The following is a 26,053-nucleotide window of genomic DNA, read 5'->3' on the forward strand; positions in this document are numbered from 1 at the left end:
AACATTAAACTGCGAAATAGAATTATAAAACTTTATTAAAAAGAGTAATCTGATGGAGAGGAAAATCGAAGCCGTATGAACGTCACACTGACATAAGGTGTTTAGAGTTTCTAATAAAGAATCGATTTCAAAAAGCATCAATATGAACATCAGGAGAATTTTTAATTTATTGCAGTTATTAAGCACGGTTTTATGTGGTAATATGTGTCTATAACAGTATTTCTTAATCTGTGGATAACATAAACTGTTCATCTGTGGACACATAAACAATAGTAGATCATTTTATGAAAAAAGAATCATTAATTATAAACAATTTACTTACAACTAGTACAGATGTAAAAAAATTGAGATGGTTGCGTTATTTTAATTTAAAACGTGGCGAAAGAAATTAATATTTTCAATGATTTAGTGCCTAATTTTTCATATTCACTTCGAAAGAGCAAGCCAAAATGTACCTGAATTTTCAGATGTGAATTGCAATTGTAACAATTTATCGACAGACATTTCAATGAGCTTTTCGTGATTCTAAACTCTTGTTTTTCTGTTTTGCCTCCGGAACAACCACAAGGAAATACTTCTGAGAATGATATGTATGAATGTAAATGAAGTGTAGTCTTACACATTCTCAAGCTAAATCTGGCTAAATCGTGGATACCGGTTTCTTTGGTGGTTCAATTAACCACACATCTCAGGAATGCTGGAACTGATACTGTACAAGACTACACTTCGTTTACACTCATACATATCATCCTCATTCATCCTCTGAAGTAATACCTGAACGGTAACTCCCGGAGGCTAAAAAAGAAAGAAAACTGTTTCATTAGATTGGGATCAGAGGATCGCGAAATATTCGTTATGTATTATTTTTTAATTTTTGGGGATCATGGACCTAAAAAAATTGAGAATCACTGGTCTATACTTCAAATGAGATTACTGAAGTAAAGTGCAATTTTTATAGTTTTCACCAGATAAATAATTATAACAAATCTATTATTTTACTTATAAATTTATTTGTACTTGATTTAGCTAACTATTTTTGTAAAAAATAATATCTATAATAAATATTATTAATTCATAATATATAAAATATGTTTTAATAATTTTTAAAATTTATACGGTAGTACGTTTTACTTGAAGTTTAAATAATTTTCTTCCAGAATCTTTCGTTAAAAAATGATCAGGAATCGTGGAATGTAATGTTTTCCGATGCCAATTAAATTATGCAAAACATTATATATTATTATATTAAAGATATATTCATAGAAGAAGCTTATTTTTTTATAAGCAAAATAAAATGTTATTAATATTCTAAGCATTGTATAACAACACGGAACAACTATATATATACTCTTTGGGTTTTAATTATTATTATTAAAACATACATTTTCTTATGAGCTTAACAAAATTAAGTCACCTTATTGTATTAGTTGAAAAAAAAAACGGTTTCTGTAAAAACTGAAGATGAATAAAAAAAAGTTAGTAGGCAGTTACCCATATTTCTGAAATTATTTTTGGATTTTAAAAAACGTAAAAAAATAAATTAGTGAAAAAAGGGTACTTTTTTGAAGTTTTTCTGTAATATTTTGAAAACACATTTCAATAACGACGGAAAACAGTAAAAGTAAAAGATATGTAATAATAATAATAAAAATAAATTCACTTGGATAACTATTTTTATTTTAAAGAAAATTGTTAAGCTTCATACTCATTGGCAAAATGAGTTAAAGTTCAGCTTCACTGAAACAGTTTACACGCTGTTCATTGATTCCATTCTTGCTCCATCTACACTGCATCGATTATTGCAATACTGACTGGAATCCACAAATCACAGTCAGCTAAACCAAACATTTTCCTAACTAAACCGCCTTCATTACATAGTAGCAAATGGTAGATCAACTGCATCTATCCAAGGTAAATTGTACAACGTTCTATGCATAAACGGTATGTACTGTGCAGGTTTGCATTAAATTCATATTATGTAAACAGTGTTTTAGTCGTATCAATACATTACAGTAAAATTCCTCGATTTCCACGAGTTTTATAGTTCATAAACGAGTGTAATGCAAAACAGACAATTATCTCTAAATAAAGTGTAACCACAATTACAGCATATATATATATATATATATATATATATATATATTATATATATATATTTGTAATGAGATATGCTGAGAAAACGGTGATTAAGCATTCAATTATTTTATGTAGTGTAACAGCAAAGTATCGTGTAAAATACAACTGTATTCTGCTTAAAATAGAAACATGTTAAAAACGGTTAGAATATTAAAATTATCGTGACAATTAAACTATCTCTTATAGGACATACATTTTTATGTTTCAAAATTATATTACCAATAAATAATCTTGAAATCGTCCGTTTATTGTGTGGATAATATTCTTTGTTTTTTCTCAATGCTTTAGTTTTTATTTGACTTCTTTTTTATTTTAGTGTAAGAAAAATTATCTTTTGAAATACAGATAATTACGCTGTCAACAAACTGAAAAAGCCTTTACGAATCAGAAACACCAACAATTGAATTTTATTGTTTTATGTACCCTGAATCTGAAGATGAACTCAGTTTTACTTCACTACCCGTCAAAATTTTTACACCTTTCAGTAATTGCTAAATAATATGAATTTCTGAAATTGACCAAATATATAGGGATGAGGTATAATGTTCATAACATAAAGCACTAACAGATCATTTCTATTGTGCGTAAAAAATAACATAATAAGAATTAAAAAAAAAAACGTGCGTTTTTTTCATAACAATGAAAACGAACGTGATAGAGCATTACTGATTACGACTTTCCCGTCCAGTGCTGTGGCTTTAGAAGGGAAGTATTGTAATCGGTCCAATTTTGACATATGCGGTTTTCACCGGATATTGACATTCTGACACCTAAGGAACCCAAAAAACCAAAATACCTGATGGAAATTTTCCAGATGTTAAATCACCTTATATTTCCACCAATTTTGGTCATATTTGGTCAGACTATTCTACAGTATACATGGAGCACTGATGCCAATAAATTTTCAGCTTAATAGGTCAAGGGGATGAGGCTGTAACTATAACTCGAGATTTTGCCTAATTAAGGCGAAATTTTGATTCATTAAAAAAATATTTGCAAAATCGCAACCACAACTCAAAAAATTCTGTTGTAGTCGTCTGCTATATTGTCACATCTCAGTTGAGTGGTAAAATTAAACAAAAGAAAAATATTTAAAGTGCAGAAAAGTAACTCGGTCTGGCTGGGTCTCGAACTCGATCGCCCAGTTGACTCGGTACGTTAAGCCTCGCGGCTACACTAGTCTGCTGATCGTATAAGCGAAATTTCTTCTATGTAAGTTGTGAAATTACATTAGTTTAAATAGTGCTAACCATCACCCCTAGTATCTTTACACCTGCGCAAATTAAATACGGTAGGCGAGCGCGCTTTATTTAGAATTATTAAATAAAATAAACGAAAAAAATATTATATGTAAAGAAAATGATAAATATTTTTAATTAATTTTTGTGTGTGTAAGTAGGAATCAGAAACAACCCACAGTTGTAGGACTTTCCCGAATCTCAGCTTTAGCCGCGTGACGGGAAAGTCCTGATTTTTTCCAACATAAACAATACTGTATAAAACACTCATTAATGTATAAATTAAATTTCCACCTACCAACAATTTAAAAAGTGTAAATGCTAGTACTTTCGGAGCTGTTACTCCATCTTTTCTAATAGGAATTTTCTAAGAGATGTTAATTTAAATCCATATCAATAATCGTTTTTTAATTAAACTGTTTACATAATAGTCGATCGTCAAGAATAAAATTAATTCGTTCGTTAGTAAGAGAGAAATGTCAACATGAAGTTACGAACATGTAAGATGTTTGCGACTATTATATATTTCTGAAATATATTCTTAATTATATTTTTGACTAGCGATAAACATACGTATATGACTTGATAAACTATTTAGTAAAAAATAATCTATAATCAACTAGTCGAATGACCTAGTTGAATATTAATAGTTGCCAACATCTTACAAACATGATGTTATTGTCTTATTCACGTACGAATTGATTTTATTCTTGACGACCGACTGTTATGAACATAACGGTTTAATTTAAAAACGATTATTGATTTGAATTTAAATTAACATCTTTTAGAAAATCCCTTTCAGAAAAGATGGAGTAACAACTCCGAGTACTAGGATTTACACTTTGTTAAATGTACTTTAATTACTTATTATTTTTTACTGTAAATCAAAATAGTAAATTAAAATTCATTATGTATTTGTTCCAAAAATTGTGTAAAACGGTGTTATTATTTTTTGCATTTTGTCATGACATTTACGGTAGAAAATAATAAGTAATTATAATACAGTTAACATTGCCTTACCGTATTTTACATTTGTATCCTACATCCCATTTGGTAATAAGTAGTTTGTATAGTGTAATTTCCATCAATAAAAATTCAGATAAAATATGGAATGATCAATCTGCTTAACTGTTACAGTGATTGAAGCAGTTTTACTGATTCACACTGATTCAATCTACCTTAAATTTCGTTTACTATGATAAAAAGATTAATGTTAATAATTATGTTCTATGAGTAAAATCGATTATGACATTATCTTGCATTACGTAAAATGTACTTTAATAGTTTTAATTTATTAAGTTGCATGGATTGAAAAATTTGTATTTCTGACTAGCAATAAAAAAAATATATATGACTTGATCAACTATTTAGTAAAAACCAATCTATAATCAACTACCTAACAGAATATTAATTTTATACCATGTAACACAAATAATATAATTAGTCGGTCTTCTAGTTACGTTACCTTCTTGCGGGAGGCTACCTTTTCAATTTATATTGATACTATAGCTATTTTCTTTGATCATGTTTTACATGCATTTGTAATGTACTCGTGTATAAACAACTGAGCTGATTAGCAATTCTATCCGTATACAATGATAAACAGATGTAAAACTGAATTCTATAGGTTTTAACCTAATTAAAACATCGGGAATTTGATTAGGTTATATTTAATTTGTTTGAGAATTCAAATAAAGTGACATCCAATATAAAACAAGGTAAACAACTCGCAATGTAGAAGCAGAGGTTTTATGCTTTTATAAATATATTAAAGGATCTACCATAAAGGGAATGGTTTCCTTTATTTTCTACATAGACCTTATTGATTGTAAATGGAATCTTTTCAGACAGCTTTGCGGCCTAATAAATTTTATTCTACATTTCATTTAACAGTTAATACAAATTACTCGTACTTATAGAAATCTAAGAAATATATTACTAAGCCTGTCAATGTTTCGTTGTGTAAGTAAAATAATCTGCTATACCTTAGTATCGTTTTAAAAAATAGTCTAAGTAAAAATATGTAAGTAAATAAACCAGAGATTCAAATAAATAAAGTTATTGATCAGTTTATTTTTTTTTTTCAGTTGCATTAATATCTTCTTTTTTTAATAGTAAAAATATTTGTAAAGCAATAACATTTGGTAAAAAAAATTTGGTATTTTTCAAATCCGTATGAAAGTAGGTGGAAAAACCGAAAAAGTTATAATTAGAAGTTTAAAAAATGTAAAACATAAGATTTATTTGCAGGAAACATTCAATTCTGAATTTATATTTTGAAACTGCTTTTGGTAAAGATAAGCAAAAATAGTTTATTTCTCTTTCATTCGTTTATAAGTCACAACTAACTCAACCGTATTCTTTTTATAACTTTGAATGAATTAGATACATTATTGGGATTTAGGACTTAATTATAAACAGCCATATCATACAAAAGAATGTTTCAAAACTTCTTTCAAGAAATCCTTAAAGTTTTACGGTCGATTGTAATGGTGCTAGTGTTATTACATGAGGCACACTGCTCGAAAAGATGAAAAATTTATACTTTTAATGAAATTGCAATATCTTGCATGTATAAAATATTTTAAATATTAATTCTGAGAAATATACATAATATTCTTTTTAAAAATAACGGGTGTATGCCTGCTATACATTAAAAATAGTCTTTTCGAATATTATTGAATATAAAAAAAGGATAAATTTTCATTTTACGTATCATCTTATGTTCACACGATAATATCTTGCAGAGTATTTTGTCTGAAATATGCAAAACTAAAAGTAATACACAGTTTCATTTCACTGAATGAATTCCCTGAACAATCAGAATTTTCACAGATCTTCAAGAAACTGCGTGAAACATTTCTACTTGAAAGGTCTTTGAAAAGTTTGTTTCGAGTTCTAATCTAACTCGATGTAAAGGCTCGTCTTTCCTATGTCGTGATTAGAATTATACGCATATAATCCGTGTATCTTTCCAGAAATTGAACTAATAAGAGAAATAACTCATGTAAATATAATTCTCTAGAGCCTACCTCATAATATCTTACAGATGATGTGATATATAAAATATATACTATTATCTGTTTGTGTCTTTTGGATTCACATAAAGTATATTGTGATATTTATATTTAACTATAACAAAAAAAAAAGGAGAAAATTTCTGTAAAATGATTATGGAAACTGTCAAATATATATAAATTAAAGTTTTACCCATAAAAACCAAATATATTCATAAAATCATGCATTTTTTGGTACATTTTTTTTATAATAACGAAAAAATAGGCATATTATATGGATAAGATTCATACAGTGTAAGTTACCCAACTAAATGAGAAAATGTAATTTATTTTGGGTTAGTTTAACAATGTATACTTGAATTATTTTTTCACATCATAAAGCTTAAATTACAAAAATATTAGAAGAATAACAAAAACTTTTAATTTCACAATATAAGTTAAGAGGTTGAGAGTTGAACTAGATGAGTCATCAATTTTTAAAATTTTTTGTATAATAATTCTTTATTGTTGTATTTTTATGTTTGCGTATCACCAGTGGTACGCATATCACAGTTCGATAACTCGTGTTGTAAATGATTTAAAACGTATGTTATTCAATTCGTAAAAAACTCTACTATTACAAGCAGAAGTTTTAACTTTTTTTGTGCGCTAAAAGCGGTATACCATGATATTACAATCTATAAATATTAATTTTTTGTCAGGGATTATCTGAGTGAAAAAAGCTAGACAAGTGATAAGTATATTACCTAAAGATACACCAATCTTTTTTTATGGTACCCGAAAGAAGATCATAAATTTAAATTAAATTTTGTTTATTTTGAAAATTTATCATTTTCATGATGGTTCAAAGTGGTTTAATTCAATTTTGATTATATCAAGTATAAGGCATTCATAGTCTTGACTTAAAATTAACTTAAGATACCCTTCCGTATTTCGTTAAAATTCATTATCCAATACATCCAGAATTATCCTTAGTATATTTACACACTAAATAATGTCCCTAATTGTTGGGAGCGTCTGGACTTCAACACGAATTTGCTGTATAGAAGTAATAAATTTTTGTTATTTTAATAGCATTATATTTTATGTCATTACCAATACAAATATGATATCGGAATCAATGTTCTGCTTAATTTTATGAAACAAAGGGTCCCGGTGATGTGAATTTTAACGATTTCCTTGAGAGCCCGATGCCAATCAGCTTTCCCATTAAACCGGAAATGTAGATACTGTAACTAGTCAACCAAGGAAGTCGACTAAGGAAGGCCCTGGGCTTTGACGTAGTGACGCACAAAATACTTATCATGAATTCGATGTAAAAGCATCGAGTACATTAGGCATCTGTTTAACGCTGTTCTACGAACGTCTTATTTCGCAGCGGAATGGAAGGTTTCACAGGTGGTGATAATCTTGAAACCAGGGTTGCCTACACAGAAAGTTTCTTCTTACACACCAATTAGCCTATTACCGGTCTTATCTAAATTATTTGAAAAGCTACTATTGCACAGGCTTCGGACAATGTTGGAGAGTAAACAGATAATTCTGGACCACCAGTTTGGGTTCAGGTGTGGTCATTCCACAATCGAACAATCCAATATCAGTGGGTATCTGGAGGAAAGGAAATTCTGGTCGGTGGCCTTCTTAGACATCCAACAGGCCTTTGATAACGTTTGGTTACCTGAGTTGCTCTACAAATTAAAGCTACAACTTCCTCTACTCTACTTCCTAGTCTTGCGGAATTATCTTAACGTGCGTTTCGCTCAGGTAAAATGTAATTACAAGTCATCAAGATTCTTTGAGATTGGGTCGGGTGTCCCTCAGAGTTCTGTGTTGAGCCCTGTTTTGTACTCTATATTCGCTGCGGACATTCCGGGCCTGGAAGATGGCATCGTCGTCACGTTCGCCGATTACACTGCTATCCTGGCCGTTACCGAAGACCCTGGCCTAGCCTCGTAGGACCTAAAAATGACGCTAGACTGTGTCTGCACGTGGCAGAAAAAATTGAGAGTTAAGATTAAACAAGGTAAGTCGAAGTACGTCATATTCGCCATGCAGAGAGGTGACTGCCCGGTGTTTACTTCGAAGGTATCTTGATCTCCCAAACGGAGACTACGCAGTACCTGGGACTTCACTTGGATCGGCGTTTGACTTGGAAGTATCACGTGAGAATGAAGAGGAAACAGTTGAATGCAAGGTACAGGGAACTTCATTGGCTGCTACGGAGGAACTCAGGTCTCACGTTATCCAACAAGATCTTAATTTATAAGGCTATCTTGCGCCCAATCTGGACGTACGGTATAGAATTGTGGGAAACACAAATCTATTACTAGTAATTTGCTAGTACTAGTAATGTGGAAATTATAAAATGATTTCAGAACAAAGTAGCGAGGATGACTGCCAAATCGTCTTGGTTCACGCGGAATGATGAGATTCACGATTATCTGGAGCTCTCGTCGGTTTGTGAGATTGCACGGCAGCGAAGTGTCAAATACCTGCAGTGGCTTGAAAATCATGTAAATCACTTTGCAATTAATCTCCTCGATAATAACAGCGACGTCTGACGGTTGATACGTGTCCATGAACAGGACTTAGAATCTGCGTAACAGTTTCAAATCTAACACCGTCAAGCCTAGTGGTATCGTTCTAATTTCTTTGTTATTTTTCTTTCTTTTTATTCTTATTTTTTATCATCTATGCGGAAAATGACTGATAAATGATTTTCAGATCAATTTTAATATGATTTTTTAAAAATTATAATATGCGATACGTCATTTACTTACTTTTTTCTACTTAAGACCTTAATGTGAAAATTTGATTGAATAATCACTTAATTGAAAGTAACTCATTCGACTAATTCGAATTAACATAATGGCATGCAACACTGAACACTGTTCATCAAGGCTGATAAATTCAGTTTCCCATTAGTCGGTATCTCAAAGGAGAATCATCAAGCATCTGCTATTAAGATGCAACAGAGTTCTACTAAATTCTAACTTGTTCTAAAAAATTTTAACTGGATTGAATGTATACTGAACTAAATTAAAAAGTAATTGCATCTTAGAATGGATTTTAATATTAATGTTAACGGTATAATATACTCACTGGGAGTCCAGTAAATGGAACTGTAAAGGAATGGTTAAAACTGGAATTTGAACAAATACATAGTTATCCCAAGTTCAGCTATTTAACTATATCATCATTTAACTAAAAATCGTTTGGAAGACGGTAAATTTAATATAACGTAAACTCCTTTGATGTTCTGTAAAAAATAAAACAAACTATTAGTACATACAGTAGTCGAGTCTTTAGTGTTACGGACTTCAAAAAATTGTGCAAAATTTGTAAATCGATTTCTTCGAGCGTTTCGAATGAATCCTCCTTTTGTATTATGTAAACTATTATTAATGTAGTTAAATTTAGAATTTTTGCTTAATGAATAATTAAGCAGAAATACAAAGTATACAAAAATAAAAAATCTTTGAAAATTTTTGAATTTTTAATAAGAAAGTTAGATTTCTTTCTTCTAATGTGCCGATATCCTACCCAAAATATTCTTCAGATTGATAACGGTTTACTAACTCAATAAAATCAGTTTACTGTTTAAAATTTTAGTAAACTTAAAAACTGATTCTAAGTAGAAATTTTAAGACTCAACTCTGCTTTTAATTAGTTATACGTTACATATCTTTGGGGATGTTTTTTAAGGACATTATAAATGTTCAATTAACTACACAAATCAAATAGCTAGAGAAAATTTACTAAAAATAAATTGGGTTATCATTACTGTTAATTTTCTTTTTTAACATTACTATGACCAAAAGTAATACATTTTCAAAATACTTCCTTAGATTTCTATTATAAATAAGAGCATTTTATTTTCAAACAACTGCCCAAAAAAGGAGTGTAATGTATTTATATTTGTTCCATCATAGCAGCACAACGGCTGAACTGATTTAGAGATGTGTGACACCGCGTTGGAATCCTTACGTTAACGGGAGTGGCATAGGCTATATAAATACATAAGTATATATATATAAGTAAATTGAAAAAAAATTAAAAAAATTATACTATATCCAAATTTTCAGCCGCATGCTCTTTAATTATCCTACGTTAGTAACTCTGTTATAGCAAAAAACAATGTCAGCGATTTTTTTTGGCAGTCCTATTTTTAATTTTTAACATTTATTTCTTGTTACGTTTATCAATAAAAAAATACAGATAATTCAGAGCAACTTTAATATAAATTTAAGGTTGACTAAACAATAAGATTTAAGGTACAGCAAGCGAGTTGAAAATTGAATAACGAAAAGTAGGTAGGAACGGAGAATAAATGGAAAATGGAGAACTTTAAAAATTACTGCAATGCCTGGTATCAATAAAGAACGAAAATTAAATTAGAATACCACGACGGTTTTCTTGACAATTGATTAATACCTAAAGTGTAAACTATCTATGGTTGTAAGTGCATAAAATTAAACACAAATAATAACGGTTTCATTATTTTTACGCCAATAACATGGACGTATAAGTAAGTGATAGCATCTTTGGCTGGGATATAAAAAGGTAAGTATAAATCTGTAAGAAATAGTATGGTGTATAGTTTTACTATCTGATAAGACACCTCCAAGATTGCTGATTCGTTTATAAATTGGTCGAGATTTACAACTTTCAAGGCGATAACGCCTCCAAGAAATAAGTGTACATGGTCTAACGGTGCTATAGATACAAGTTTTTTACTATTATTACTATGTTTTCAGAATACGGTTGGTTCTTTAGAAATAAGTTATTTTGTGTACTGAACTGTAAAAGTAACGTTCCCTTTTATTTTGGGTTTTTCCACATCTATAAATCCTTGCAAACATACCATCTTATCTCTTTTACCGTGAAAACATTCCAATCAAATTCAGAAAATCCTTTTACACCCATTAAATTCTTTTATTCATTCTTTTGTAAATTATTTTACTAATGTTTCGCTCTTATTATCTAAAGTAATATGTATCGAAGCAAATTTTTATTCAGTTTTATGATTTAATAAATAAAATGATTATTTTTCAGATTTCCATAACCAATAATAGCTAAATAATTTTTTACTCTTACATAGATTTGATTAAACATTAGATTTGAATAAACTGTCACTACTGATGAAAAGGTTTTTTCTTTTAGTCTTGTACGACCATAGAATCAGCTAATGAATGGAGAATACGGTAGAAAATTTAAAAATGTTATCCGAATTTAGATAGTTTATTATCCAATACTAGATACGGCCGATAAGTTTACGAGTATTTTTATATGAACAAAATAAAAACTTATATTGATAAGATATACGATATGACTAGCTTAAACGTTAACTTCAAATAGCGCACCTGATGAAATTTTTCTTAAAATAAGTATTTTTAATGTGAAAAAACTATTTTTTATCTGATTACGATAAAAGAAGTTTATTATGTTTAGTTGGATCCTTTTTTGTCCTTTGCAATTTCAAAATATCTGAACCGGTAACCATGTAATAACTAGTAAACAATCTTGTTTTGTTTTCCCAAATAACTACGGTTATGACGTCAACGAATATTATTCATAATATGGGATATCACAAAAAACGCTTAGCCATATCTCATTAGACTCAATACTGTGAATCATTTAACTATTTAAATTACTTTATTCAAATTACTACTAATCGATATTAATAAAGTAAGTAAAAATTAATAAGATATAGATTATGAAATATATCATGATTCATAAAACTAGGTACGGTAATATAATAATAGGAAATTGCTAGTGCGAACAAGGGGGATTATTCGTTAGCAGTAACAATATTTAAAAGAAACTAAGCTGAGCTTGGATTAAGTGAAAATTAAATGAGGAAGCGGAAACTTCTACCGATATAAATCGCATTTTACTGAAACTATAACATTTTAGATCAGTCATTTTATTTAAAATTGTCAAATTAATATTTCTACAAGTTAAACCACCAAATAACGTAACTCATGAAATAAGAGAAAAAATTTTTCATGTTGCTAGTCAATACTGATTATTATTACTATGGTTGTAGTTAACAGAGGAAATTATATTAATGTGCGAAAATTCTGTATAAAATATATTTTCAACTCGTCGAATAAACGTTTTATTTTAAAACACATATCACAAAAATTCAAATGATAGGACTTCAATCCACTTCATAAGGTCAAGTGATATTTTATACTTTTATTTTAGGGTGATATTAGGTTGAGTAAATGGTTTTTTCTCATTTTTATTAAACTAATCATTACAATCATAATTTTATTTTGTCTTGTTCCATATCATAAGCAATACTGGTTAGTCATATACCCATTATTATTTAAGCAAACAAAAAAGAATCGTCTGGTACCTGTTTATATGATTACCGGTACAAAGATTTGGTGGTGTTGCAGAGAACAAAAAAATGATCCAACCAAACATAATTCATTTCTTTTAGCGTAATTAGGCAAAAATTAATATTTATTTTCACACTGAAGAGAAATATATTAAGATGAATTTCATTGGACACTCTATTAAAATCAACTTTTAAGTTAAAAGTCATATCATATATCTCATAATGGATTAATCAGTATGAACGCTTGAATAAAAAAAAATAAAATTATGGATCACACAATAAAATTATTCTGGAAATTTTGTAAAACATCTCATAAGATAAATCACGCAAAGTTTCTGTAATATCTGACCGGTAATACAGCAGCGTTAATTCATCATTCGATCCTGCACAGAAACGTATTGTTTGATTTAATTAGTATGCATTCTAAGCAAAATGAAAACCTCAGATATGAAGCAGATATACATATAAACATGCATATAAAGTCAGATATATGCACTGACTTTACATAAATAACCATTTAATTAAATGCTTTTACACATAGACTGACATAATTCATATGAGTGTATTTATTATATCTCACATTTAATTATCATTTTAAATTGACATTCATGAACACGTGCGTGCACACACGCACATGCACGGAAGCACACAAACGTGTTTCAAAGCCCGCACTCACGCACACAAACACAAAAAAATGTTTTCTTTAATTTTATTATCAAAAGAGAGGTTTATCAGAAGAGTATAAACAGAAGAAGGGTATAAACAATAGTTCAGATAGAAATTCTTTCATTAATTAATTTAATTCATGGTTTGTTTTAAACGTTATTTATTTAACATAAAATATTCGCCTGACTAGAAGCGGTATACATAATTATTTGTTTCATATCAGAAACATTTCTTGTGCCGTGATCCATATAAACATCTGAGTTACAATAAAACCCTGTCACAGTTGCTTTTTCTGTGAGTAAAGGTACAGTCAATTCCGGTTGTGAATACAGTGAGGTATCACATGAACGGGCGAATATAAGACAAGCGCCTAGATCTCATCACTGACCAGTACTTTGGAGATTTCCCTACAATCGAGGTTCCCAACGGTATGCCCTCCGCATTTGTTTACAGTGGCTTTGCCATAACTCGAAATCGAATTTTAATATGCTTATGAGGGATTTTCTTTCATTTTGTTTTCATTCTATATTTCTAGTAGATTTATATCATACACAAATATACAGTAGTTTTAATATAAATAATGATAGTGTTATGTCATATTATAATATATCCAGTACAATTCTTACAAAAAAATAAAATTATATATGCTTTCGCATAGCTACTGTGTATGTTTAATTTACTGGTAGCATTTAGTGTAAAACATAATAATTTTAACCACATACGTATTGAAATTAAACGAACTTCAATAATAATTTTTTGTTTAGTAGCTTAAACCTTTTCATGCAGAATAAAAAGAAGTCTAATAAATTATATCTACTAAAGTAGATAGAAAACATCAATTGCAGACTTTAAGAAGTATTATTCTATGCATAGTATTATGATAATTATTGATATATCCTAAAAACCTCTTATTACATTCATCAAAATTCATCAATCATGTACCACCATAATCACGGAACCGGTAACTTTACAAACTCCATGCCCAATTCAGGGAAGTAAATGATCTTTCATTTTTAGCACAAAAAGTAAAATTGCAATAAAACAAAATGTATGAGTAATATTAATCAAATTTTAGTTTCATTTGGAAATTCATAACGTTCCATTATGTTAAAAATATAATACCATTCATAAGACCTACACGGCTTTTCTAGATATAGCCAAGCATAAACATAACCCACCGGATTGACCTAGTGGTAAACGCGTCTTTGCAAATCAGCTGATTTGGAAGTCGAGAGTTCCAGCGTTCAAGCCCTAGTAAAAAAGAAAAAAACAAAAACATAAACTATTTTTTTCTTTCAAAAAATTTCTGCGAGACTCTTTCGCACAAATCAGATTTAATTTCACTAATAACGCGTTGAATATCTGCTTTCAAGACATCAATCGTTTGTGGTTTTTGCTATAGACTTCTTACTTAACATAACCCCAAAGAAATAAGTCTAAGGGACTCAGATCACACGATCTTGGTGGCAACTGATATTAAAATTATGAGGAATTATCGAATCACTAAACTTTTGATGCAATAACTCATTTGTTTCAGCAGCTGTGTGACATGTTACCGTCCTGTTGAGAACACATCTCATTCAAAAAAGAATTTTTCAAACTACAAACAAAAAAATTACGAATCATAGCTCAATAGCCTTCAACATTAACTGTAACAGCAGCTTTTGCTCATTTTCGAAAAAAATGGCTCAATGATGCCAACAGTGGCATCCTAATCACCAGTGGCTTTATGGTGATCCATAATCCAAACTAAACAGTGAATTTTAGTTGGATGTAATGGTCGCTGCTGAATTATTTTTGGATTGGAATCATCCCAAATACGGAATTTTTGTTTATTTACATAGTCATTAAGCCAAAAATGAGCCTCATTTAGAAATATGATTTTTTTTTCTTTCAATGAAAGTTTGGATCCACTTCAAGCTGCTCGTCCAATCAGCAAACCGTTTATGTTAAGAATGGTTCCATGGCTTTAATTTGTTAGTTACTTGAATCTTAGACGGGTCTATACCAAGATATTGAGGTAAAATTCACCATGTCGTTGAATAAAGACCCAGTTCTTGTGAACGATGTGTAATCGATAAATTTCGATTTTCACTAACACTTGCACTTACACCACCAATATTCTCTGACTCCTTGCATTTGGTTTATAAATTGTGTTTCAACGTAAAGCAGAAAGAATTCTATTCGAACGTTTTAACCAAACGATGAATTGTGCTTTTGTTTTGCCGGTAATGCGCACTATAAATATTACGAAGTGCACGATACGTTGCTGTAACCGATTCCATATTCTTTATTTATTAATAAATTTTTATAATTTATAAACGTTGCTGAGTTCCATGATGTCGTTTTATGATGATTTGTCATAAACTGTTGGAAACAAAAACGCAAGAAAAATTTAAAAAAAAGCAGCCACCACAGTCTGTCAGTTTTTTGCGTTCAATTTGAAAGATCTCTTAGTAGAGAGCCACGGTTACAGGGGAAGGTTTCCTAAGCATTGGGTGATGTTATAGACCTAGGCATTGCATTTTGGTAGACTTGGTACTGCGAAGTTCAACGCTGTTTTTGGCCACGGAAAAAGAAGAGAATCTCTTTATTCTTCATTTCTGAGTAAACCTGAGGTGTGAAAATGTTATTCTCAGGATGTTACTACAGAATTTTATGAAGTTACTAAAATCGCACGTCAGTTTTTACAGTGATTTAATTATAATATATTATAATTATATTATATTATAATTTTATAAACTTCCCATATCCCTATTTGTGATATCGTTATAATAATTTGTATTTCCATTGTAAAATAAAATAAAAGGTAATGCTATAGTAATATTTATAAGTTACCTACCGTCAAGATTAACAGTATATAACATATGCTATCTTATAACATTATATTGAACGATTTCAGTTTTATAACTAGTGGATGAAGTCTTTTACACGATCTAAAATATTAATTTCATTGAATCATACATAATAAATTACCGAATAAACCGTAGTCAATTCAAACACCGATGGCAGTACAACACCAATTAAATAATAAAAAGACTTCCTAATAGAGCGTTATATTAAATAATAATTACATTTATTTATACATTTTTTTCAATTTATTTAATCAGCAATATAAGATGATATAATTAAAAAATCTAATATGGACACCACATGACTTCCTTCCAAGGGGTACAAGGAAGTCATTAAATTACATGTACTTTTTTTTTTTGAAATGAAAAGTACATAAATAAATTATTATTTCATTAACAACTTCTGATATTTTTTCATATTTTTTTTTATAACAATAAAAAAAAATATGAGTTGTTATAAATTTTTTTTTTCAGCGTTTAATAGTTATTAATAAATCAATATATTTAAATTAAAAAAAAAAGTTAAAAATAAAACAAAAAACTGGAAAAGATTGAAAGACAGATTCTTCGACGATACATCGGGAAAAACATTAAAAAAGACGGGATTTGGAGAATTATTCCAAACGAAGATATTTAAAAAACGATCATCCCGACAACTAATAAACTAATAAATTTAGAAAGAAGAGAATTTCCTTTCTAGGACATATTTTCAGAATGGAAGAGAGCAGACTCTTATCAGACGGATAATCGAACTTTTCTGGAGCAAGAAAAGCAGACCGAACTGGTTATATGAAGTACAAAAAGACATGGAGGAATTAGATATAACCCATGAAAACCTAAAAACGAAAACCGGAAACTATGAGAAATTAAAAAATGAAGAACAAGATTCCTATCAAAACCCAAGAAAATAATAAGCCGGGTGTACTCTGAACAAGAAAGGGCAAGAAGATCTGAAACCCTTAGAAATTACTGGCAAAAAAGAAAAGCTGAAAAAAAACAAATCAGCAAGAAAAGAAAGAACTTGCCAAAAAAAAAAAAGAACTAAAGTGATCCATTATGGTCTTAAAAATAAAAAAAAAAAAAAAACAAAAAACAAAAGATAATGACGATAAAATAGTAGAAAACGATCTAAAAAGAATAAAATCGATTAATTCATCTAACCTATGTCAAAAGATAAAATACATACGTAATATTTTTTATAAAGTAGACCAGTTATATCTATCAATCATTGTTATCAAAGTTAAAAATCATTCTCTAATACCAAATATTTGGTTTGAAAAATATATCTATTTTGGGTTTTAATAAAAATATTTAGTAGTTATATTTAGCAAAAGTTATATTTATTTAACTTAGTACTGCAGTTAAGTTAATTTAATTGAATTTCTTTAATGTAGGTTACAAAATTGGGCTTAAATGCGTCTGCAGTTGAATCGTGAGTGGACTTAAATATACGCCTATAAACAGGTATAGCTGTGGCATTGCTGACGTTTGTACACGGTCTGGTACACTTGCTCTTCTTTTTTCCTTCATTCTCTTATTTTCCTTTATGTTCCGCAACTGTAATGAAGTACAACTTGAACGAGAGGGTGAGACTGTTGACTCGCTATTTTATTGCCTTCTACTACTACAGACTTTCTTTTCTTCATACTTTAATTTTCTTTACTCTGGTTCACTTTGTCCATTGTCGAAACACATAATACCGCATAACTTTGAATTCGCCATAAAAAAATATCATTATAAAAATAGAAACGTGAATAAAAGAAAATGCAGAAATATAAACGTTAAGGACAAAAGCAAAACGAAATAAAATTTTATTTTACGTTCATGTGTATTTAACTACACAAGAAAGTACGTGAGAATGTGCGTGTGTAAGTGAATGAGTGACTGTGTGTGTTGATTTCAGCGCAGATCCATTCATTTAAGTATGAAAAATATTATGAGAGAATTGTACAGTAATATTACTCCAACCAACATAGTGACTTGTTTAAATGTAAAGTTTTTCCTTTTTAAAATACGTTTTTAGAATTTTAATAATTTTTAGGAATACTGTATTACATTCAAAACTACAATAATCTGAAGCTATGTACTAATTAACCCAATAAATAAAACACAATTGCTTAAAATTATTTATTATTTAAAATTGATCAGAATATTTAATTGTCATTTTATTTAAATTTCAAGGAAAAGAGAAATTAAGCCAACGTAAGTACTTTTTCAAATGACAAGAGGACATATGATTTTTTATTTATATGATACTGAAACTTTATACACACAAAATATGTATATATTTAAGGCTGTTTTAAAAAAATCAGCTAAAAAGCATTTCAGATAAAAAGACATTTAAAAAGACTTTTCAACAAATTACAAATAACTTCAGCGCTCGGTTATGTTTAAATACATACGTATGTTTAAGATCTTTGTATTGGAGGTAAATCTAAACCGTTTCGACGAAACTTAGTGGGGTGATGTAAACTAATTCGGAATAGAGCGCTATTTATTTTTAAACGAATAAGTTCACCGAAAGCGGAGTTACAGCTAAAAAACGGGATTTTTGGGTACATTTTCAGCTCTTTTCGTTGTAATATTTTGCTTTCAAGTACTCTTCCATGAAATCAAGGAGCCATACAAATTAATTTTTTTCCTTACTCCCTTACGTCGGACCCGCAATTAAGCATAGAACTGCGTAGGGGGTGTCCTTTCTACTCTAACAGCCCTTCTCACCTACCGGCAGTATGTATGGCATGGCAGGTCAGACTGCCGGTCTGATCTTTATTTTATATTACATTAGTAAGCAACCCATTAGAGTACCCCACTTCCTGTGAAAGTTTTTAGCAGAGATCCTATATCACGCTATCCAGCATCCAGTTGTCATTATTCAAAAACTACCACAAGGGGTTCCCGATCCCTCATCAAGAACTGCCCACTTAAGCGAACCGTTCTCTCCAGATCGAGGCTGCTCTCCCTAACTAAACATACGCACAGTTACACACGATCAAGGTCCCAACCATCACGGTATTTTGTCTTCAATATTCTAGAAGCTAGCTTCTCCACATTTGTCCAGGCCTGCCTACTGGAAAGCATATAACCCATAGTACTATATCCAGGTCAAACCCCGCTCTTGTTGAACACCATCCCACCTACAACAGTGGTATATGGTGTATCCGGTGTGTCCTGTGAATCGCAGTATCTACAAACAGAGGTAGCGCGTTTACCATACCGACACAGGTACTCCTCAAACTCCCCATGCCCGGTTATCAGCTGGAAGGGGTAGAATCCCACAATAATTCGACACTTGGAAACTAAACATACGGATTATAAAAGCAAACCGTTGGAATTTTTTGAAAACAAATTACATATTTGAAGAATCAAAAAGCTTCTATTTGTAAATCAAGTCAGACTAATAAAAGAACAATTGAAGCATCTTATATCGTAACATTGAATAACTAAGGTGCCCAAACCCAATAAAATCGCAGACAATCACATATTGCCTGCTGCAATTGACATGGACTGTGTTTTATAAGGCGTGGATGAAGCAAACATATTTTTTTTAAATTCCTCTTTGTAACGACACAGTATGAAGATAAATCGATAACATTGTTGACGATGTTCACGATCAGATAACTCAACAACTAAGACCAAGTGAATTTTTATAATATTAAATTGATGAATCAACAGATGTCGTAAACATTTGTCAGTTCTTATGTATTGTGAGATATGAAATCAATAGGCATAGATCAGTAAAAGAAAATATGTTACTTTGTAAATCAATACCTGGTCATGCAAAGGACAATATCTTTTTGATGTTTTTTATGAAGCTACTAAAAACTGTAACATAAATTAGACAAAATGTATTGCAGTATATAGTGATAGCACAAAGGCGATAACAAGAAAGGACAGTCGATTTCTGAAAAAAAAATTAAATTAAAAAATTGTTTTATACCAAGGGGGGATAGACGCACTGCTTCCTTCACAGACATGTCTTGCCACAAAAATTATGCCGAAAAATCTCAAACAAATTGTTTGTGAACCTGTAAAAATGGTTAATTATATTAAAAGTCGACCACTGCAGAATAGGCTGTTTACTAAACTTTGTGATATAAGGGCGGAAAGAAAGATTTTCTTCTCTTCAATACAGAAGTCAGATGGTTATCGCGGGGGAAAGTGTTAACCCAGTTATCAGAATTGTGAGATGAATTAATAATATTTTTTGAAAATAAACAAAGACCATTCTCAATGTTTTTACATAATAATGAATACATACTGCTGTTGGCTTACACCGCTGATGAACTTTCGCATTTTAACGAATTGATTATAAATTTACAAGGAAATAATTAAAACACGTTTTTATTAACGACAGACAAAGTTCATGCTTTCGTTAAGAAGCTTGATATCTGGATTATTCGCCTTCAAAGGAAAAAGTTTGATGTTTTTCCACTTACTTACGATTATATTTTTTTTGTTGTTGTTTGTGGGCAAAAAACGCCTGGATGTTATCATCGCCCGGAATTTTATTAATAAAAGGATAAAATAACTCCAAAATAATAAAGTTTATAAGGTGTAAATGTAAAATTCATCATATAATTAAAATTTATTAAAACAAGCCAAGAAGGCAAAATATAACTCAAAACTAATACCACAGACGAAGTCGTTAAAATATAAAAGTTAAAATACTGGAATAAAAAACTATATAAAACTTACCTAATTCCGATGGGTTGTGCAAAAGGTCCCCTCCCCGGACGATTATATTGAGAAAAACCTGGAAGAAGAAGACACTATTATTCACCACAGTTTGAATAGCATGAATATACAGTTGCATGAACTAAAAATTCAGTTGGCGGAGTACTTCCTGGAAGATAAAAATGATTTCTGGAGAAATGGGTACTGAATCAATTTAATGAAATCGTTGTTGCAGCCGCTAAGTTACCAGTTGAGATTTACGACCAGCTCATCCAAATATCTGCCGAAAAATTTTACAACTACAATTCAAATCTGAAGATTTAGATACGTTTTGACTTGCTCGGCGAAGTGAATGTGGAGATTTAGTCGAAGAAGGATTGATTATATTAATCCCTTTTGCCACGTCTTACCTCTGTGAAAAGGTTTTTTCGTCTACGATTGCGCTAAAAACTAAAGACAGGAGTCGTCTTTTATTTCTTGAAAACAATTTGCTTTTGTGTATTTCTTACGCAGATCCACATATGGAGAAACTTTTAAATGAAAAACAAGGAATGCAACCAATTCATTAATTTATTTACTTTACATGTGCAGTTATAAATGTAAATAAAATGTTTGTAATGAATAATTTTTTTTATCATAAAGTAATTTCATTACCATTTACATGTAAAATTGTAAACTAATTTCCTAGCCCCGCTTTCACATCACTGCTACTCTCGTGGGGGTCACGACCGCCGATTGAGAAACGCTAGTATAGAGTATTACAATTTTTTTTTATTTTGTACATTTTTGCCTTATTCGACTTCGTTTTTTCCTGAGATTCAAACTACACTAAATATTTTTTTTTTATTCCTAAATTTGTTTGAAACATATAGATTAGTATTCGCTCTAAAAACATTTCTTTAATGAAAAAGATTTCTTTTTTCTCTAATATTATCGTTATTTTACATACTATTAAATTTTATTATATAAGTTTTAGTCTATTTATTATCTTCAATTAATTTCTTTTTTATTAATTAAGATGTAAAAACTTTTCTCCTACTCATGAGACGGTAGCAATCATGATTTTTCTTACTAATATTTAGTTTCAGTTAAAATACTACTAAATAACTTTATTTTCTTTTTCATTTAGTTTACGATTCATACAAAACTACATACTTTCTCACTCCTTTCTTTAGTGGATATTGCATTCGCTGGGTTTTATATATATATATATATATATATATATATATATATATATATTTATATATATATATATATTTATATATATATATAAATTTGATACTGTTTTCCATAAAATTGTAAATATTATTTCATTACGTTTCCAAGATTCGTAAAATCAATAATATAATTTCAAATTTTAATTAGAAACCTCATATTTTTTACACTTAGTAAATAAGACCTGGTTTCATCAACACAATTAATAAATTAGCAAAAATACACTACCAACTCTTAAAATAGTTTAAGATAATGACAGCCTAACTAATCCGTACACAGCCTTAGTTATTAACATCGGTTTAATAGAAAATAAAATTTAATACATTCCTTTATGGTACTCTGAATAATGTTTTTTGGTTTTTCATTATTATTCCACTTTTATGGACGAAATCATTTTCTTTATTAATGTTACCAGTTTTAACTGTGTTGTGATTGAACATCCTTAATTAAGATTACTGCCTTGTGAAGTGGCATAATTTTAAAATAAAACTAAAAAGTAAAATAATATCAAGAAATGAATTTGTATTGAAACGATATAAATTAAATTTCCTTATAAGGAGGTATAAAGAACTCTATAATAACTGAACTATATGCATCGGGACTGTTTGTGTATTCTTCTGTTTGTAAATCCGGTGTATAAAATGTACTCATTTGTAAATAAAAGCAGACTAATTTATAATTATACAATATTTTTAAACAATTAGGCCATGTAACACTATTTTAGGGTACAGGTCAGACTAAAATAAATTAAAAATTAGGTAAATTAGTGATAGAGGTTATGAATAATGAAAGGGAAGTAGATAAAAAATATAGATAAACCAATAAAATTTAGTTATTCTGCGAGGTGGTAGTATGCTAGGTTGAGAAGAATATCTATAACATATTTTTTTTATACATTTGTTGTTTGAGTGACAGGCAGTTAAATTTTGTAGGCAAAGTCATTACTTTTTACATATTTATACCATGATTATTTTTCATTTTTGTTTTCAGGAATTTCACTTAGACCACAAAATAGCGAATTACAAAATTCACAAAAATCTATTCATATTTTTGAAAAGTATAAATAGGATTTTTGATAAGTATTAAACATTTCTGTAAAAAAAATACATCTAAATCCAAAAAACAATAAAAAATTTTATTGTAATATTATTAATAAAAGTTTGTAATTCAAACTTTTAATAATATTGAAAGTTAAAGTAAACAAAAAAAGTTTTAAAAGATTCAAAAATCAATACTTTTAAACTTTAGTTGGCTCTCCCACCCCATACTTCCCACAAAGAATTCTTTTTGGATCGCTTCCACTACTGCTACAACTATGCTGCCTAGGAAGACAATAGAGAAAATTCGGTTAAATTTGGTGCGATAAATAAATTAGCTTTAGTCAATTTTTAAGAAAGGCGAAATTTTGGGGCAAAATAGTGTTAAAGATAAGCATGCACATTCGTGCATGCTTACCATTACCATTTAATATAAAGTAGGGTTAGCAAAATTTTGAGAAAATTGACCCCCAAAATCCCTCCCCTCATTTTTAATAAGGGATATTGACTCAAAGATTTTATCAACAAATTACCTTATATAAAATAGTCTGTACAAAGTCTCATCAAAACCGGTTTACCCATTCAAACATTATTAAGCTTCAAGCACACCAATACATATATAGATACATACGTACGAGAATTATACCCAATTTGTTTTGTTTTTTTGGGGTTCCGAGGTCATGAAATGTCAAAAAATACAGAAAAATCATTCCTCATTTTTTGACTTATTACCAACCTTTCCTTCTTACTGCATAGCTGTAGAGCTGAGACGCAGTAAAAATAATCTCAATTATATTTTTTTTATTTTCATTAAATAATTTTTTTTAAGTTGTTAGCTTTCAGTATGATTTTTTTTCTTCTTAATTATTAAAAAAAACTATTTTCATTTAATTTTATTAATTCTGTTTTCTTTTGTTTCAGGTAAGTAACAGAATATATCCCTCATTTATAAAGGTAATATAAATTCAATTCGAAATATTTTTTCGTTAATTTTTACTAATGAATGTCAACATAAAATGTACTGTAGATTAAAGGTGTCAGGTAAGTTGTAAGTTGAAAACCCTTTAATAATTATAAAAATGTTGAGAGGGACACACACATTGATTAAGGAAACATTAGAAGTAGTCCCATTTCTCATACTTCCTGGATCATTCCTTAGTTCGTTCTAAAATGTCAAATTTAGGATTATGCATAGGTCGTCGAAATCAACATTTATCTGTAAACTGTAATAGTTATTAAAAGAAAAAAATAGAATTATATATATATATATACATATATATATATGTATATATATATATACATATATATATATGTATATATATATATATATATATATATATATTATAATATATAATATAATAATAAAAAGGTTATAAACAGCCGTATTGTTCGTACTCGAGTTTATAATAACATGTGGTAAGTCCAGAGAATAATTAAAGCCGCGATTAAAAAAATAATATATTTAGTGGTTTAACAATTGTACTTAATTTAATATTGAGGTTTATTTTATGTTCATTTATTAATTTAATATAATTATTGAAAATTATATTTCTAATACTTAACCTCATTATTAACCATTAAAAATGATATGTAGCTATTGTCAGCCAAAGGACATTAAAGACATACGCATTCATGCATATTTATTTACGAATTTACAAACACAATGGTTTAGGATACGTTAAGCAGTTACAAAAAAGGGATAATGAAGTATTTCGTTGTAAACAAAAAGAGATCATTTAGGATATCATTATATGAATCGCACAAAACAAATGTTTGTTCGAAGGGCAGTCATTTTTATTTTGAAATAAGAGAGAAAGAAAGAATATAATTGGCAGAGAAAGTAAAGAGGCAGTAGATAAAAAGATAACAGAAAACAAAATTTTAAAAGCTAAGAGATAAAAAACAAAGCTAAAACACTAAGTCTTTAAACAGGATAAAGAAAATATTATTTAATTAGCGTTTTTTGCAAAGATACGGAATCTGAGAAATTAGTGTCCAAAAATAGTTACGTAGTTACGTTACAAAATAAAAAAAGATATCTTTTGAAAGATTTTTTTGCCCGTTGGACGAGGCAAAAAAATGCCTCGTCCAACGAGGCATTGGACGAGGCATTGCCTCCCTGCCCGGCATTGCCGCCCCTGCCCGCAGAGACGGCAATGCCGGGCTCGCACCGAATAAAGCCCTTTTCGCTTATACTACATGCCCCGATAATCGCCTTTCAGCATTATTTAGGGACATAGTTACCTACTATGCGCGGCAGCGCAATGAGTTTAGAGGTATTACAATAAATTGCACAGAGAAAGTTATTCCCTAGGCGTCTACAATCAGTTACTGTAAGTGTACTCAGTTATTGTAAGTGTAAGTGTAATCAGTTATTGCAGGGTGTACTCAATGACAAGTTTATTTGAGACTACGGAGTAGCATACAACGTGACATTCTTACGGGAGACGTTTTTAAGGAACATTTAGGATTAGATAATGCATGAAAAAATGTATGAATTATGCAGGATATAGAAAATTTGATTAGAACTGTTTACACAATCTTTCACCGGTCTAGCATTAAAAAAACATTTTTTGAAGAATTAGCTCGTGTCAGAGAATGTATCATTTAAACCATCAAATGAGGTTAGATGGTTATCCAGGTATTTCGCAGTTAATTCTTCAATTAAAAATTACGATACAGTGCATTATTTGAGTATTGTAAAAGTCAGGTAGCAGAATACAATTCCCCGATTGTATATATTGTGAAACAACTCTGACTAATTCACAATATCGCGTAGCAATATTTGCTCTGAAAGATGTATGGGTAAGCTTACTTCCTTGTGTAAATATCTACAAAAACTGATTTAACAATCATTGATGCTTAT

General features: G+C 29.6%; 2 protein-coding genes across 6 annotated transcripts in view; one reads left to right on the plus strand and one right to left on the minus strand.

The window, feature by feature from the left end:
* The window catches only part of LOC142322266 (N(4)-(Beta-N-acetylglucosaminyl)-L-asparaginase-like), an 869,152-nt gene that overhangs the window by 517,772 nt on the left and 325,327 nt on the right, over nucleotides 1-26,053 (minus strand). For all 4 annotated transcript variants that reach the window (XM_075361165.1, XM_075361164.1, XM_075361162.1 and 1 more), the window contains one exon: nucleotides 20,957-21,014. The gene's annotated coding sequence lies outside the window, so the exon portion shown is untranslated. The remainder of the gene's footprint in view (nucleotides 1-20,956; nucleotides 21,015-26,053) is intronic.
* The window catches only part of LOC142322267 (zwei Ig domain protein zig-8-like), a 694,854-nt gene that overhangs the window by 115,495 nt on the left and 553,306 nt on the right, over nucleotides 1-26,053 (plus strand). The gene's annotated exons all lie outside the window — the stretch shown is intronic.

The sequence above is a fragment of the Lycorma delicatula genome, chromosome 3 (assembly GCF_047948215.1).
Source record: "Lycorma delicatula isolate Av1 chromosome 3, ASM4794821v1, whole genome shotgun sequence".
Lineage (NCBI taxonomy): Eukaryota > Metazoa > Arthropoda > Insecta > Hemiptera > Fulgoridae > Lycorma > Lycorma delicatula.